The following is a 14,301-nucleotide window of genomic DNA, read 5'->3' as shown; positions in this document are numbered from 1 at the left end:
TCTTGGACTTTTGTTGGACTTTTCAGGGAGTGAACCTAGAATGAAACCAATGGAAGAAGTAAGGAGCCATGTCACTGATTGCTTAGAGTATCATCAAATATATATATATTTAAAATAGATAATAAAAATGGTCTTTTGGACCATAGCTCACAATATGAAAGAATTTCTGAATACGGAAAATTTATTATCTAGAATATATAAACTATTATTAGAATGGAAAACAAAAGACAAGGTGGTTGAAGCGTCAATGACCCACTGGACAATGGGTATAGGGTACAATATAGAATTAAATCTCAGGGGGAAACTTGGGAACAACAACGACCAACCAACCAGCCAGCCAGCCAGCCAACGGTTTACTCTGTCTCATCATCTAAGCCAGGGGTTCCCAACAAAATTTTCTCGAGGACCCCTCATCGAGCCGCTATTGTGACAAGGACCCCCATTAATTCCTATTCCTAAAATTAAAAAGTGAGAGCCAAATTAAGAGTCTTTTTATATTTTATATTTATACGTTTTTTACAGTTGCTTGAACATCAAATGCATTATCTTCCTCTTCATCTGTAGGCCTTTGTCGTTTTAACGAACCACTTTTTAACCAACGGTCCATTTTTAACTACGCGAACTGTAGCTTCCGCGAAAAACAACGCTTTGTTTACAAACACTACTGTTTTGCAAAGAGGCAGCGCGCGCCAGGGAGGAGGGAGGGGAATGGAGAAGACAGGGTACCTGCACAGTAGCACACAAATGAAGCCGACGCGCGCAAAGCATCTTGGGGAGGTGAGCGTTAGTAGAATGCGCGCACTGCCTCTTTGCAAAACAGTAGTGTTTGTAAAGCGCCACCTAACGGCATACAGCAGAACTACTGCCTCTATCTAATTCTAGTTTTGCGCTAGACTCTGCTCATGCAGGAAGCGGCCAAAACAAAAAATCTGTTATCATACGAAATATATTTAATATATTTTTTATTCTAATAGCATCTTGCGGACCCCTCTGGCATAGCTCGCGGACCCCTGGGGGTCCCCGGACCACCTGTTGGGAACCACTGATCTAAGCATTAGAAGACCTGACAAACCAAGAGGGAAGGGATCTCAAAGTAAGGTTCCTGCAAGTATTCAAGTTGTGTGGCTATTGCTGCCTTGTATTTTAATTGGTCTGGAGATAAGCAATGGAACATGGAGGCAGCCAATGGAACCTTAACACTTCTTGTGGAGCAATGTCTGAAACATTCTATTCTGCCCCTTCTGCATAAGAATATTAGAATCTAATGGGTCAGGCCAAAGACCCGTCTCGCCTAGCACTCTGTTCTCACTGTGGCAAACCAAATGCCCATGGCAAGCTTGCAAGCAGAACCTGAGCACAACAGCACTCTCACTACCTGTGATCCCAGCAGCTCGAAGTCGGAGGCCTACTGCTTCAGCAACAGAGGCTAGTAGCCATTGAAAGCCTTATCCTTCTTTTAGGCATGGGTTAAGACTACCTACCTCTTAATTGGGGAGGGTGGGGATACCAGAGTGGGTTGTAAGAAATTTATGTCAGAATATGAAACCAGAAAATCATTTTGACTAGAAGAAAAAAAGGTTTTAACCAGCCAATGAATCCATGTCAGAAACCATTTCTTCTGCGTGAGAGGGGACTATTTCATCTAATATCAGGCTTGATGAGAACAATTCCACCGTAGCTATCCGAGAAGTCATGTCACTGTACATCAAGAGACATTAATTTTGCATTGGCATGAAGTAATGTAATTTCATAACAAATCTAATTTATAGTGCGTTGCAGAAATTAATTATGTTAAAGATATTTAGAGCACATATTTGTCATGCTGTGACAAACTGACAGACTACATGTCATATTACATAAACACATCCCTTTTAAACAGCATATTTTGATATTACATTTTCCAGTATTAAGAGCATCGATGAAAAAAGATTTAAATATTGCCAAATATACAGAAAATCAAAAAAGAAGAAAGATTTTGCCAATGTTTAAAGAGTGGCAGGTTTTATATACATATTGTTGTTGTTGTTTAGTCATTTAGTCGTGTCCAACTCTTCGTGACCCCATGGACCATAGCACGCCAGGCACTCCTGTCTTCCACTGCCTCCCACAGTTTGGTCAAACTCATGTTCGTAGCTTCGAGAACACTGTCCAACCATCTCATCCTCTGTCGTCCCCTTCTCATGAGGTGGCCAAAGTATTGGAGCTTCAGCTTCAGGATCTGTCCTTCCAGTGAGCACTCGGGGCTGATTTCCTTCAGAATGGATAGGTTTGATCTTCTTGCAGTCCATGGGACTCTCAAGAGTCTCCTCCAGCACCATAATTCAAAAGCATCAACAACTGCTTCATAGGGGCAAGACCTACCAAAGACGAGCTGCTGTTCCCATTACGTACTTCACTCCAGTGTTAACTCCAACTTGCACAGTGTGATTTACTGCTGGCTCGCGCCTGACACATAAAAATCTATATTCTATCAATGCTTTGTTTTATCTGTCAAGGAAAAAGACAGAATAAATATATAATATTAGTAATAATTATAGATAACACGACTGTGATATTGCTTATCTCCTGTTTTTATGTTTGCACATGTATTCAGCCAAGTAGTATAGCATATTTCCCATCCACTTGTCCAAAATAATGCTTACCATTCCCAGTCACTTCTCCCACACTCAAATTTGGCTTTTTTAATATATAAATTGACAAATGTCGTCTAAAACCTTAACAACTGGGAGTGTGACTATGTGCTTAAGTTCATGAAAGGGTTGGTAGCAGCAGCTCTTCCTCCATCCATCCCTCAACAGCTGTTTATGTTTTATTTTAAATCTGTACAAACACCTCCTTCTAATCCCTTGATCTGTACAATAATTACCCTTTGTTCCAAGATGTTAAAGGTGCCTTTGAACTACTCCAAAAGGCACTTTTCATCAGTTCCCTTCAAGGCAGCGCCACTTTCATCACTGAGATAAAAAATGGACAGCATAAAAATGCACACTGAAATCAAAGGAAGAAAACGAAGGTGAGTGAGCAGTGCCTTACAACAGGATACAAGTCAGGATAGCCATAGAAAACGATCAGTCATTATTGCTGTAAATTGTTCTTGATTTGAATGGGGGGGGAGGAGACCCCACCGTACTAAAGTGAATATCTCCCTAGTGTTATCTTTTGTGTTTATTGGCTCCACTCTGGCTTTCTGAAAGTTGTTCATTGTTTAACGCAGCCGGGAACAAGCATATTAAACCCCCATCTTCTTGATAAGTAGGCGTTGTTACTTATGGATATCCTGTTGTGCTGGCCTCCTGTAGGCTTGAATTTTACCGTTGTTCAAGCTACGCTGATTTCAGAGCAGCATTCGGGCTGGAATACAATGCCACTTCAACAACCTGTCAATACAGGATCCAAAAATAGTCTCGGTATTAGCAACTGCAAATCGCCCCCTATCTCTGTGTATGTTTACGTATGGCAAAACACAAAAGCAGCTGAAAATAACGCTTTTAAAATGTGTTTTTGAGCTGCACTCGAAAACCATAGCTTGCTGGATAAATGACAAAACAGACATAAACAAGGATTAAATTAGATGCATTCAAATCCGTGGCCAACCATCAGACGTTTAACGCATAATTCAGACTCCGGTGTAAGCCAAACAACTAAATAAAAGTGGGAGGACATAAAGCAAGAGAATGCAGAAACCCCTCTTTAGATCAATAACGTAATTTTATGGGCTGACCATTAAATTAAATTAAAGCATATTCAATTTAAACTGCACCCTTTCAGTATTAAATGGCAAATTTCTACTCATTTGTCCTATCAGAACAGCTGTGTTGCATGAATTTCATGCTGGTTTAATTTGGCATGTGCCCTCAACACAGCTCCTTGCCTTTAAACCAAAATTACCTGGTTAGCTGTGCAGTGAAACAACGCTCTTCAAATTTTCCTCCTATAAATAAGTATCTCTCTGATTGGCTGTTGCTGCTTATTTTTTTTTTAAATTGTGCAGCCACATCATAGGAAAAGGAGATGACAGATGGACTTGAGTACTGGAGAGCTGGGGAGAGAGGTTATGCTTCTCTGTCCAAAATGCAGAATTAATAAAATGAATTTCCAACCTAATGTATATCAAAGAAAAACCATGTCACCATAGCTTAGTGACAGACGACATATGATTTGTATGTAGAAAGTAAATTCAGGTTCAATCTCTGGCATGTCCAATTAAAAAGACAAGGCAATGGAAAAGACCCGCCAACTGAGATTCTAGGAAGTAGCTTTCAGCCAGTAACGACAGTATGAGGCTAGATGGACAAATAATATTGGTTCGCATAAAAATGTTATTTCAGTTCTACATATCCACCAGTAATTTAGCAGCTTCTGAATGTATGGTGAGATAATTTCAAAGCAGGAACCTGGAAATTGAGCTTCCATCAATGTAGGGATTCATCAACCCATGCTCCTGGCTTTATGAGTAGCTCCTATCTCACACTCTTCTAATCCTGACCATTTTTATTGTCCTTAATAAAACAAAGCCATACACTTTTACTTTAACCTGAAAATGGAAAAAAATAAATCTATGTATCTTTGTAATGTGAGACATCTAATCCTGGGGCTTAGCCATGTTCCTGCTTTGAGCAGTATAAGAATAGCAGGGCTCCAACATTTCTGAATGTGTGTTCTGAAATTAAATGTACTTTTTTTTTTAAGTGAGTGGTGTTTGTAGTAGTTGAGCTTCCCTTCTCTGCAGTTCATTTTATGCCATTTTTATGTGGTTCTTCTGCTTCACTGCATAATGCCTTCTAGTCAGAGATCATACCATGCACAATGCCATTGTGATGCTGTGTAACCAAGCCGCTTTGGCTATGTGGAAACAGCACAGAGGGAGAAAAAGGAAGCTGGGAAAAAAAATTATGCCCCTGATCAATGCACTGCCCCCAAATTGCTTGGCAAAGGACACTTTTGCCATGACACCCATAAAGACAACTCAGGAGACCACTGTGATGGGAAATATTATATCCCATTCAAATTATAGCATCTTGAAGGTTTTGAAAAAAAAACCAAATCAACCAGATTAACCAAAATGAAACATAGTCCAGGCAAGTAATTTCCCCAAGGCAGGAAGAACCAGCTCCCTCCACACTCCTGGGCACATCAACAAGTTCATCCTGTGGCCTTGCAGCACTGAAAGCCTTGGGTAAGTAATTCGACAAGGACACCATATCTGCACCAGTTTGGTGTTCATTCAGATGTGCATGGAAGCCTAAAGGACACCTCCAGGCCCCAAAGCCAAGCCAGCGGTAAACAACCCAAGAATGCCCTTAACCCAATAATACCACAGATATTAAAGGTAAAGGTACCCCTGACCGTTAGCTCCAGTTGCAGGCGACTCTGGGGTTGTGGCGCTCATCTCACTCTATAGGCTGAGGGAGCTGGCATTTGTCCGCAGAAAGCTTCCGGGTCATGTGGTCAGCATGACTAAGCCGCTTCTGGTGAACCAGAGTAGTGCACGGAAACGCCGTTTGCCTTCCTGCTGGAGCAGTACCTATTTATCTACTTGCACTTTGATGTGCTTTCGAACTGCTAGGTAGGAAGGAGCTGGGACCGAACAACGGGAGCTCACCCCGCCACGGGGATTTGAACCACCAACCTTCTGATCGGCAAGCCCTAGGCTCAGTGGTTTAGACCACAACGCCACTCGCGTCCCTACCACAGATATTGCTCCACCAGATCTTAAAATTCTCTTGATTGTCCAGATAAAAAGCCAATTAAACTGATTTTAAAAAGCCACTCCAGCGCAAACAACTGCTGACAGTATAAAATAGGGAAAGAAAAAAGTGTGTCCCAAGGTCATTCAGGGGCTTCCCACAAAATTCCTCCTCAGACTTCTCAAACGGGAAATTACTAAAATCCCATACTACAGAGGGAGGGAGAGAGGCAGCAACAGGAAAACCACCTAAGATGTTGTTGTTGTTTTTCTGAGGCAATCAAATGTACTGCAACAACATTGCTTTCTGCCGTGTTTTATTAACATGTCTCGGTACATTGGTAATATTTTGTACACCTGTATAGAGATATTTCTATTTGAGTTTGCTGTATAAAAAGTACTTATCATTATAACTGTAATAAAGAGGGAGAAGAGACACAAATGAACTAAAGGAAACGAAAATATCAGAAAACTAATTCCCTACCCAAAAAGAAAAAGAAAAAGGAAAGGAATTCATGAAGAGCATCATCTAGGGCAGAGCTAATCAGCGGGAGAACAAAATGGAACTAAAGACACCCCTCGTTCCTATTTTTGAGCTGCAAGATTAAGTCTGAATCCGAGAATAATATTATTTTATGGAAAGCACATAACTCATTGGTTAAATACAGAGGAAGCTGCCTTATACTGATTCAGATCATTTGTCCATCTACATCAGAATTCTCTACACTGGATATCATACAGACTCCGGACGACTTATCCTCTCACAAGGACAGAGACTTCCAAAAGCCGGGGGAACAGACAGAGCTCCCAAACTGTAACACTGATCTGGAAGACCCTGATATCCAGGGAGAGACCTCGCCAGGCCTATCTCCTGATGAAGCCCTGGAAGAGTTCTCAGAATGGGTCCATGCCTCACTGTTTGAGCTAAATCGCCTCCCAGACTTACAGGGTATTGACACCAAAAGCTCCAGTCTCTGACAACACATCAGAGAAGGAGCAGGTGTCTGATAGATCAGACTCTATCAGATAGATAAAGGGTTCATTGGGAATAATTGCACTCCTCAAGAGTAAAATTTTCATAGAAAGCAGGCTTAAGCACTTGCAGCAGATTATGTGAGATCAGGATATATAAACCTTCAGTTTAGGTCTGCTAGTTGTTGTAGCAGCACCACTTGGCCTTCAACTACTTGCAATCTAGCTTGCCTTCTGGCTGGTTGAGAAATGTGAACTTTGTGAATCCCACTGATCCACAATTCCCAGACTAACGTGCCACACTGGCAGTGACAGATCTTGGGGTCTCAAATTTCAGCTCTGCCCTGTGCAACACCCAAATTCAGTGCCCTGTCACTTCTAAATAATATTTGTGGCATCCCAGGCAGCACCCCAAGACTCTGCACCCAATGCAACGAACCAATTGTGCTCCCCTTAATCCACTTCTGACATTGAAACTTAGCTATCCACTGGATTTCACCCATTCCAAATGTTCTGATGCACATCTTGGCTCAGCCAACATGTCAAAATGCATCACACACACCCTATTTTCACAGAAAACGTTTTTGAAATGCACATTTTGGGAAGAAATACACTAAAAGAACTTTATATATATAGCAAAATAACTTCCTGAGATGATGGGATTAATTAACAGTGTCAGGGTGTGAAGTCTATATTACTGTTCTAGTCCTCCCAAAGTTTTGAAAAGCGCTCACAGTGAATATACTGTACAGTCACACAAAAATATTGTAGCACAGTCCACCCTAGGGAAGAACCGTTTTGAGTTGCTTTTTCACATGATGGATGTGAGTGATTTCGTGAGCAAGAGCCACTGTCTTTTTTGTATTACATTTCAGCAATCCTAGGAGAAGGAAGTAGCTAAAGGCGTCAATTTTGATACATATATCCTTTAAAGCCTTTAAGTTGGCTACTGTGATTTTAATATACCCCACACCTGGTTAAGATTCTTGCTCTGTTCTGATCATGCGGCTGTAATTAGCCCCGAATATCAGGCTGAGAATATGATCAGAACAATACAATCAATCACCGGACCGTGCACAATTTTGATAGCACGAAAAATGCATGCAGTTATACTTTCCAGCGAAAACTAATATTTCACGCAGAAGAAAGGGTTGATCTCTGAGCGCAGAGGGAAAGAGTTTGCAAGCTAAAAAAGCTGACAGTCAGCAGGGCCACATGAAGGTGAATGCATAAATCAAATAACTATACCATCTGTTATACAAAAAAAAAACTTAAGGGGAATTATGTGGCTGATATTTTCTAAAAATATCTTTCTTCACAGTGTGCAAGAATATATCTTGAGAGCTATCTGAGGAGAACCTAGGCATTGGGCTAATTAGCAAGTGTTGGACTCTGAATTCATCTGTATTAACACAAGTGAGTCACAAGTAGAAGTTATTAACCATGCAATCCAATTGTCAACTTGAGAACACCATAATAAACTCAACTTTCTGTCGGACACCAGAAAGCCAATTTGAAAATACTGCATAATGTAAATGTACTTATACACAAATGTATTTGCACACAAATCTAAAGAAATGAGGCTGGATCTGCATTATCATTTGTAATCAAGAGGGATAGATAAATCTTCTGGTCCGTGTCGTAGAATTATAGAATTGTACAGTTGTAAGGGACAATGAGGATCATCTAGTCAAACACCTTGCAATGCAATTATTTCAACTAAAGCATCCATGACAGATGACCATTCAATCGCTGCCTAAAAACCTTCCATGCAGGAGAGCCTACAAGCTCCAAAGGGGGTCCGTTCGATTGTTGAACAGCTCTTACCACCACAAAGTTCTTCCTAATGTTTAGTCGGAATCTCCCTACTTGTAACTTGTATCCATGGGTTTGGGACCTACTCTCAGGAGGAAGTGAAAGCAAGCTTGTTCTATCCTCCAAGTGACAGCCCTTTAGATATTTGAAGATGGCTATATCACCTCTCCTCTTTTTCAGGGTAAACACACCCAATTCCTTCAACTGTTCCTCATATGGCTTGGTTTCCAGGCAACAATAATAAATAATAATAACAATACAGCATCCTTTATGTGATACAGTGGGTGCCCACTATTTCTTCCAATTTGTTTTTATTAAAGATTTTCTGGGGTTAAGAAAGTACATACAGTGGAACCTCGGTTTGTGAATTTTCGGTTTACAAATGCTGCGGACCCATCTGGAACGGATTAATTCACTTCCCATTACTTTCAATGGGAAAGTTCGCTTCAGTTTATGAACGCTTCAGTTTATGAACAGACTTCCAGAACCAATTACACCCATGCTTCGGGTTAAGTACGCTTCAGGTTGAGTACTCCGCGGACCCGTCTGGAATGGATTAATCCACTTCCCATTACTTTCAATGGGAAAGTTCGCTTCAGTTTATGAACGCTTCAGTTTAAGTACTCTACGGACTGTCTGGAACAGATTAATCCACTTTCCATTACTTTCAATGGGAAAGTTCGCTTCCGTTTATGAACGCTTCAGTTTATGAACAGACTTCCGGAACCAATTGTGTTCATAAACCGAGGTACCACTGTACATTGTCTTTATTTTCAGATCGTAAAGTCTTTTATACAGATCAGTTACATTCAATGTGAGACTTTGATGTTGTATACAGTATATAACAGATATAACAGGGGACGTTCAACTCACAAGAGACTGCAATCTACTCACAAAAAAAGAAAAAAAAACTGACAGTGGTCTACCCCTTTTGGGAGGGGGGACTCAGGGCAAAGCTGCTGAGCTTTTTTTTACGGAGGGCAGTTCCATTTTTTGAGGGTGTGTGTGTCAGGCATTAGTTCTTGACCGTTTTTTAGGGAGGAAAATCTCAGAGTGCAGTAAAGGGGGGAGGGGATTAGTCACTCACCAAAAAACTGCTATGGAAACAATCCGCCTCACAGTGAAAACTGTCTTCCGTTCCAGCAATCATGCAAAAATGGAGGGTGGGGAGAGGGGGTGGGGCCAGCGGTTCTTAGGCAAATGCAAATGCAAAGGAGCCCGTGATCAACAGCAATCAACCAGATCGACCAGTCGATCCTGACCCACCTGTTGGACATCCCTCCAGTATAGGTTTGGAGGAGGTGAGGATAGAGTGCGGAGGAAGAGAAGGGAGATAGTAAACTTGCATTATTTTAAATAGTATATGTGCAAGGTTTTTGTTTCGGCATCAGATGGGCAGGTTCTCTTTCTATTCATTTATTAGTATCAAAAATTTTATTGGCATCACATGCAAACATTCAAAGTAAATAGGCCAGTACGATCTTGTCGCCATATCATAGTACTGTACAGTGGTACCTCGGTTTATGAACACAATTGGTTCCGGAAGTCTGTTAATAAACTGAAGCGAACTTTCTCATTGAAAGTAATGGAAAGTGGATTAATCCATTCAGACGGGTCCGCAGAGTACTCAACCTGAAGCGTACTAACCCGAAGCATGGGTGTAATTGGTTCCGGAAGTCTGTTCATAAACTGAAGCGTTCATAAACTGAAGCGAACTTTCCCATTGAAAGTAATGGAAAGTGAATTAATCCGTTCCAGATGGGTCCGCGGTGTTCATAAACCAAAAATTCATAAACCGAGGTGTTCATAAACCGAGGTTCCACTGTACTATAGATTTATTAGTTTTCATTGGCATTGAGAGAGGTTGGGGGGACCAGGCCATGGTTGGTTGCCTTCAGCTGACTGCAGTGTTTTGTTTCAATGTATGTGGCAGGGAGGGCTTTTGGGGTCAACGTACCCACATCGATTTGTATTATGCCTTGTTGTTGTCTTGTTGTGCCGACTATTTTTTATGTTTGGGAAATGATTGCAGACATTTTTGTTTCAATAAGCCTTTCCAGCTGGGTGAATCTTTAATTTTATTATTTAAGTCTCTGCCTTGAGTGTTTATTTTAATGGTTTTGACACCTATTTTTAATTGTTTTTGTTGTACAATTGTAAATTGCCTTCAGATTTGTGTGAAAGGCCATTCACATGCTGCAAAAACAAAAATCACACGAATAGTTATTGCAGCTTTTAAAGGTATCTTTGCCTTGAATTAATTTCTTTTCTTTTCCTTTGTGTCCTGTGTAGGTGGAGAATGAATGATGAATAGCCTATCTACACACATTTGGAAGCAATAAAATGGGTTGAACTGAAAGGAACAAATGCTTTGTTAACATTGCTAGGAAGCTCTGTTGATAAGGGCAGTCCATGATAAGAGCAGTCCTTATCCCTGCTCTATTTCAACACATTTATATTATACTCGCTGGCCCGGCCACGTGTTGCTGTGGGTTTTTGTGTTAAATGGACCTTTTCCTGTTAAATGGACCTTCAGAGTCTCCCTTTAGAGTCCCCTCACCTACCCTGTCCCAACCCTGACTCCCCTACTGTAAGTTTCAAAAATAAGACTCCCCCACCCACGTGTGTTCCTGAAAATGTCCCCACCCCCCACTGCTTTGGCTGACTCAGGGTCCTATCTCCCCCCCCCCCTGGCTATGTGTTTTTCCCCCTCCCTTTGTTGTGCCTCATCCCTGTGAGCCCCCTCCCCCATTGTGGTGCCTCATCCCTGTGATTTCCCCACCCTGTGAAAGGCCCATATTCTGTTTGGTTTTGCCTGTGGCATACTGGGCAATGTTGCGGCCTACTCATTATTCCCTGCTGGGCAATGCTGCGGCCTGCTCAATCTTCCCTGTCCCAACCCACCCCCCACTGCTTTGGCTGACTCAGGGTCTTCCCCCCCCCATGGCTATGTGTTTCCACCCTCCCTTTGTTGTGCCTCATCCCTGTGCCCCCCCATTGTGAAAACCCCATATTCTGTTTGTTTTTCCCTGCTTGGCAATGCTGTGGCCTATTGAAAAAGCTGGGCCTTGTTGCTGCAAATGGACTGTTTTCAGTTGGTTGCTGTGGAATTTTGTGATGTCATCTGGTGGCGCAGCTTTGGAGGCGGCAGCATGCGATTTGCCTTTCTATTGGATGCTGCTGGAGTCTTCAGAGCTTCTGGTGGTGACGTCTAATTTGGGTGCGACTTTTTTGTGTTTAATCATTATTTTAGGTGTAAAAGGTGTGGTTTTTTTGGAAAAATCTTTTATGCCAGATCCCTCCCTGATGGGCATGGAACATTGTGGCCAAATTTGTTACATTACGGTTCAGCAGTTACAGAGAAAGGCTGTGACCTCTGCATGCACAATGCCTATATATATATATATATATATATATATATATATATATATATATATATATGTTGGGATATTTATTCCACAAAACCAAGTACAGAGCTACCTTGGTTCTCAAACTTAATCTATTCTGGAAGTCTGTTCCAAAACCAAAGCGTTCCAAAACCAAGGTGCGCTTTCCCATAGCGAGTGATCCAAATTGGATCAATCTGTTCCAGACTTTCAAAAACAACCCCTAAAACAGCAATTCAACATGAATTTTACTATCTAACGAGACCATTGATCGATAAAATGAAAGCAATAAACAATAAACTGCAGTCACACAATCAATCAGTAGCTGTACTGGGCTTGACACAGTCCCAAAAACAAAACAAAAAAGCTGCAAAATCAAAAACGCAAAATAAATAGCAAAAACAGACAGACCTCAGTGTAACACTCAAAATGGATGTGTGGCACTCAAAAGGGAAGTGTGACAATCAAAATGGAGCACATTCGGCTTCCAAAAAAACATTCGCAAACCAGAACACTTACTTCTGGGTTTTCAGTGTTTGGGTTCCAAGTTGTTGGAGTACTAAGGCATTTGAGAATCAAGGTACCACTGTACCTAGCTTTGGGAATGCAGTGATCATCCAATTCCAAATCATTGTAGTAGGGATGCTCTCTTAACTACCACCTGTAACTGTCTTGATAGCATTTCAGCATGTGTACTTGATGGTGGCGGAAAAAGAGAGCCGGAGACTGTGAGACAGATAACATATTCTCAGACTTCCTGGCACTTTTGGACACTTAGACGCTGGGGTGAAAAGCAAACTCTGGTAGAAGGAAATAAGAAGAAACAGAACCATCTTCTAAGGTCAGGAAGTGTGTTCTGCTGAGCAAAATAACATCAGGTTGTTTTCTGAGTGAGCAAAATTTGACAAAAGTTCAAGTTATTGTGATATGGCGGGTGGCAGAACTGGCCTGAAATTAAAATGATTGGATGTGTAATAGTGTATATACAAAAAAGCAAGAAGAGTGACTCATAATGGATATTAAAAGTGGCTTTTTAAAAATAAATAAAAGGTGTGTATTAAATGCTTTGTTTAAACAGGTGCTGGCATTTCTTGTTCACATCATAATGCTTTATTTTGAATGCAGAGTAGCTACCAGAGGAAAGGTTTTATTTTATTTTCCCCTCTCCCTCCCCATAGGCTAGTTTGGGCATCTATTTCCCAAGATGAGATTTCTAGCGAGGCAGCCCAACAAGTCCTAAATTGGAGGAATCCCTCATATTAATGGATTGTTTAGGCAAACATTACATAGTAAATACGAAGCTCCGGAAAGGCACCATATTCAATTGCAGCAGGGCCAGGTAGATATTCTTCAGAGGGTCTGCCCGCAGAAACGGTAGGTGGGGATATGTTCAAATGATCACTTCAATGTGGCCTGACTGAAGGAACAGTGGGAAGTGTTCCCATCCTGCCCTTTCATGGCAGTGTTCAGACGCCCCCAGAGGTAGTTCTCAGCAGCAATTCTTTGTTTTCACAGCATTATCTCATGCTGTAAGATCGTGGGCTATGCAAGCATTCTTGGGCTGCCTGTGGCAGAAAACAGCATGAGCAGTTCAGAAATAAAAGAAATCATTTTTCATTGGAATATAGGTTTGGAAATGCTGTATTTACCAGGAGGGTTTGTGGAAGTGGAGGTGGGGGCTACTATTTATTCAGCTCCCGTAGAAACTTTATTTATTTATTTATTTATTTAAACTAGAAAGGTCTCCTCAGGTACTGCAAGTGAAATCCTGTAAAATACTCAAGGATGCCTCTAAAGTCTTGGGTGCTTTGCTGGTTTTGAAATGATGGCCATTTGATGCGGATTGTTGATTAAGTCAGCCTTCTATGGTACTTGAAAGGACCACGGAGGCTATTCACAATTGTATGTTGATTGATTATTTCATTTACACCCCATCTTTCCTCCACTCAATGTGACATATATACAGTTCTTCCCCTCCCAGGTTTAGTCTCACAACAAGCCTGAGGTGTAGATTAGAATGAGATATAGTTATTGGCCCAAGGTCATCTAGTGAGCTTCATGGCTGACTAAGATTTTGAACTCTGGTCTCCCAGGTCCTAGTCAAATCACTGTACTACATCAGAGCATGCCCTTAATCCCCTACTCCTCTGAAATATAACCAAAATAGCCATCACCTATGAACTGAAATAGCCATTTTAGTTCAACTCAAAATAGTGTTTGAAACTTACAACTAGATAGCATGTTCTCTCTGAGATTCATGAAGGAACTATTTTTTATTTGTGTGTACAAAAAAAAAAGCTGTAGAAATGGCATTCTGTATAAACTGAGGGATAATTGCAGTATTCCAGTCGAGTTAACCTCTTTTTGTAATTGCAATTAGCTGATAGACACATGATGTGACCATCAACATTATTAAGAATTTGCAACGTAGATTGCAATTGC

The 14,301-nt window shown here is 41.2% G+C and overlaps 1 long non-coding RNA gene across 1 annotated transcript; it reads left to right on the top strand.

Moving 5' to 3' along the window:
* The first annotated feature begins 2,922 nt into the window (after positions 1-2,922).
* LOC148685024 (uncharacterized) lies at positions 2,923-11,154 on the top strand. The gene is made up of 3 exons (XR_015950907.1): positions 2,923-3,013; positions 7,980-8,074; positions 10,766-11,154. It is a non-coding gene; the product is annotated as an uncharacterized LOC148685024 (long non-coding RNA).
* The last annotated feature ends 3,147 nt before the right edge of the window (positions 11,155-14,301 follow it).

This window comes from Zootoca vivipara, chromosome 7 (genome assembly GCF_965207765.1).
Source record: "Zootoca vivipara chromosome 7, rZooViv2.hap1.1, whole genome shotgun sequence".
NCBI lineage: Eukaryota > Metazoa > Chordata > Lepidosauria > Squamata > Lacertidae > Zootoca > Zootoca vivipara.
Note: the sequence above shows the minus strand (reverse complement) of the source record. Positions and strands in the feature narration are given on the sequence as shown.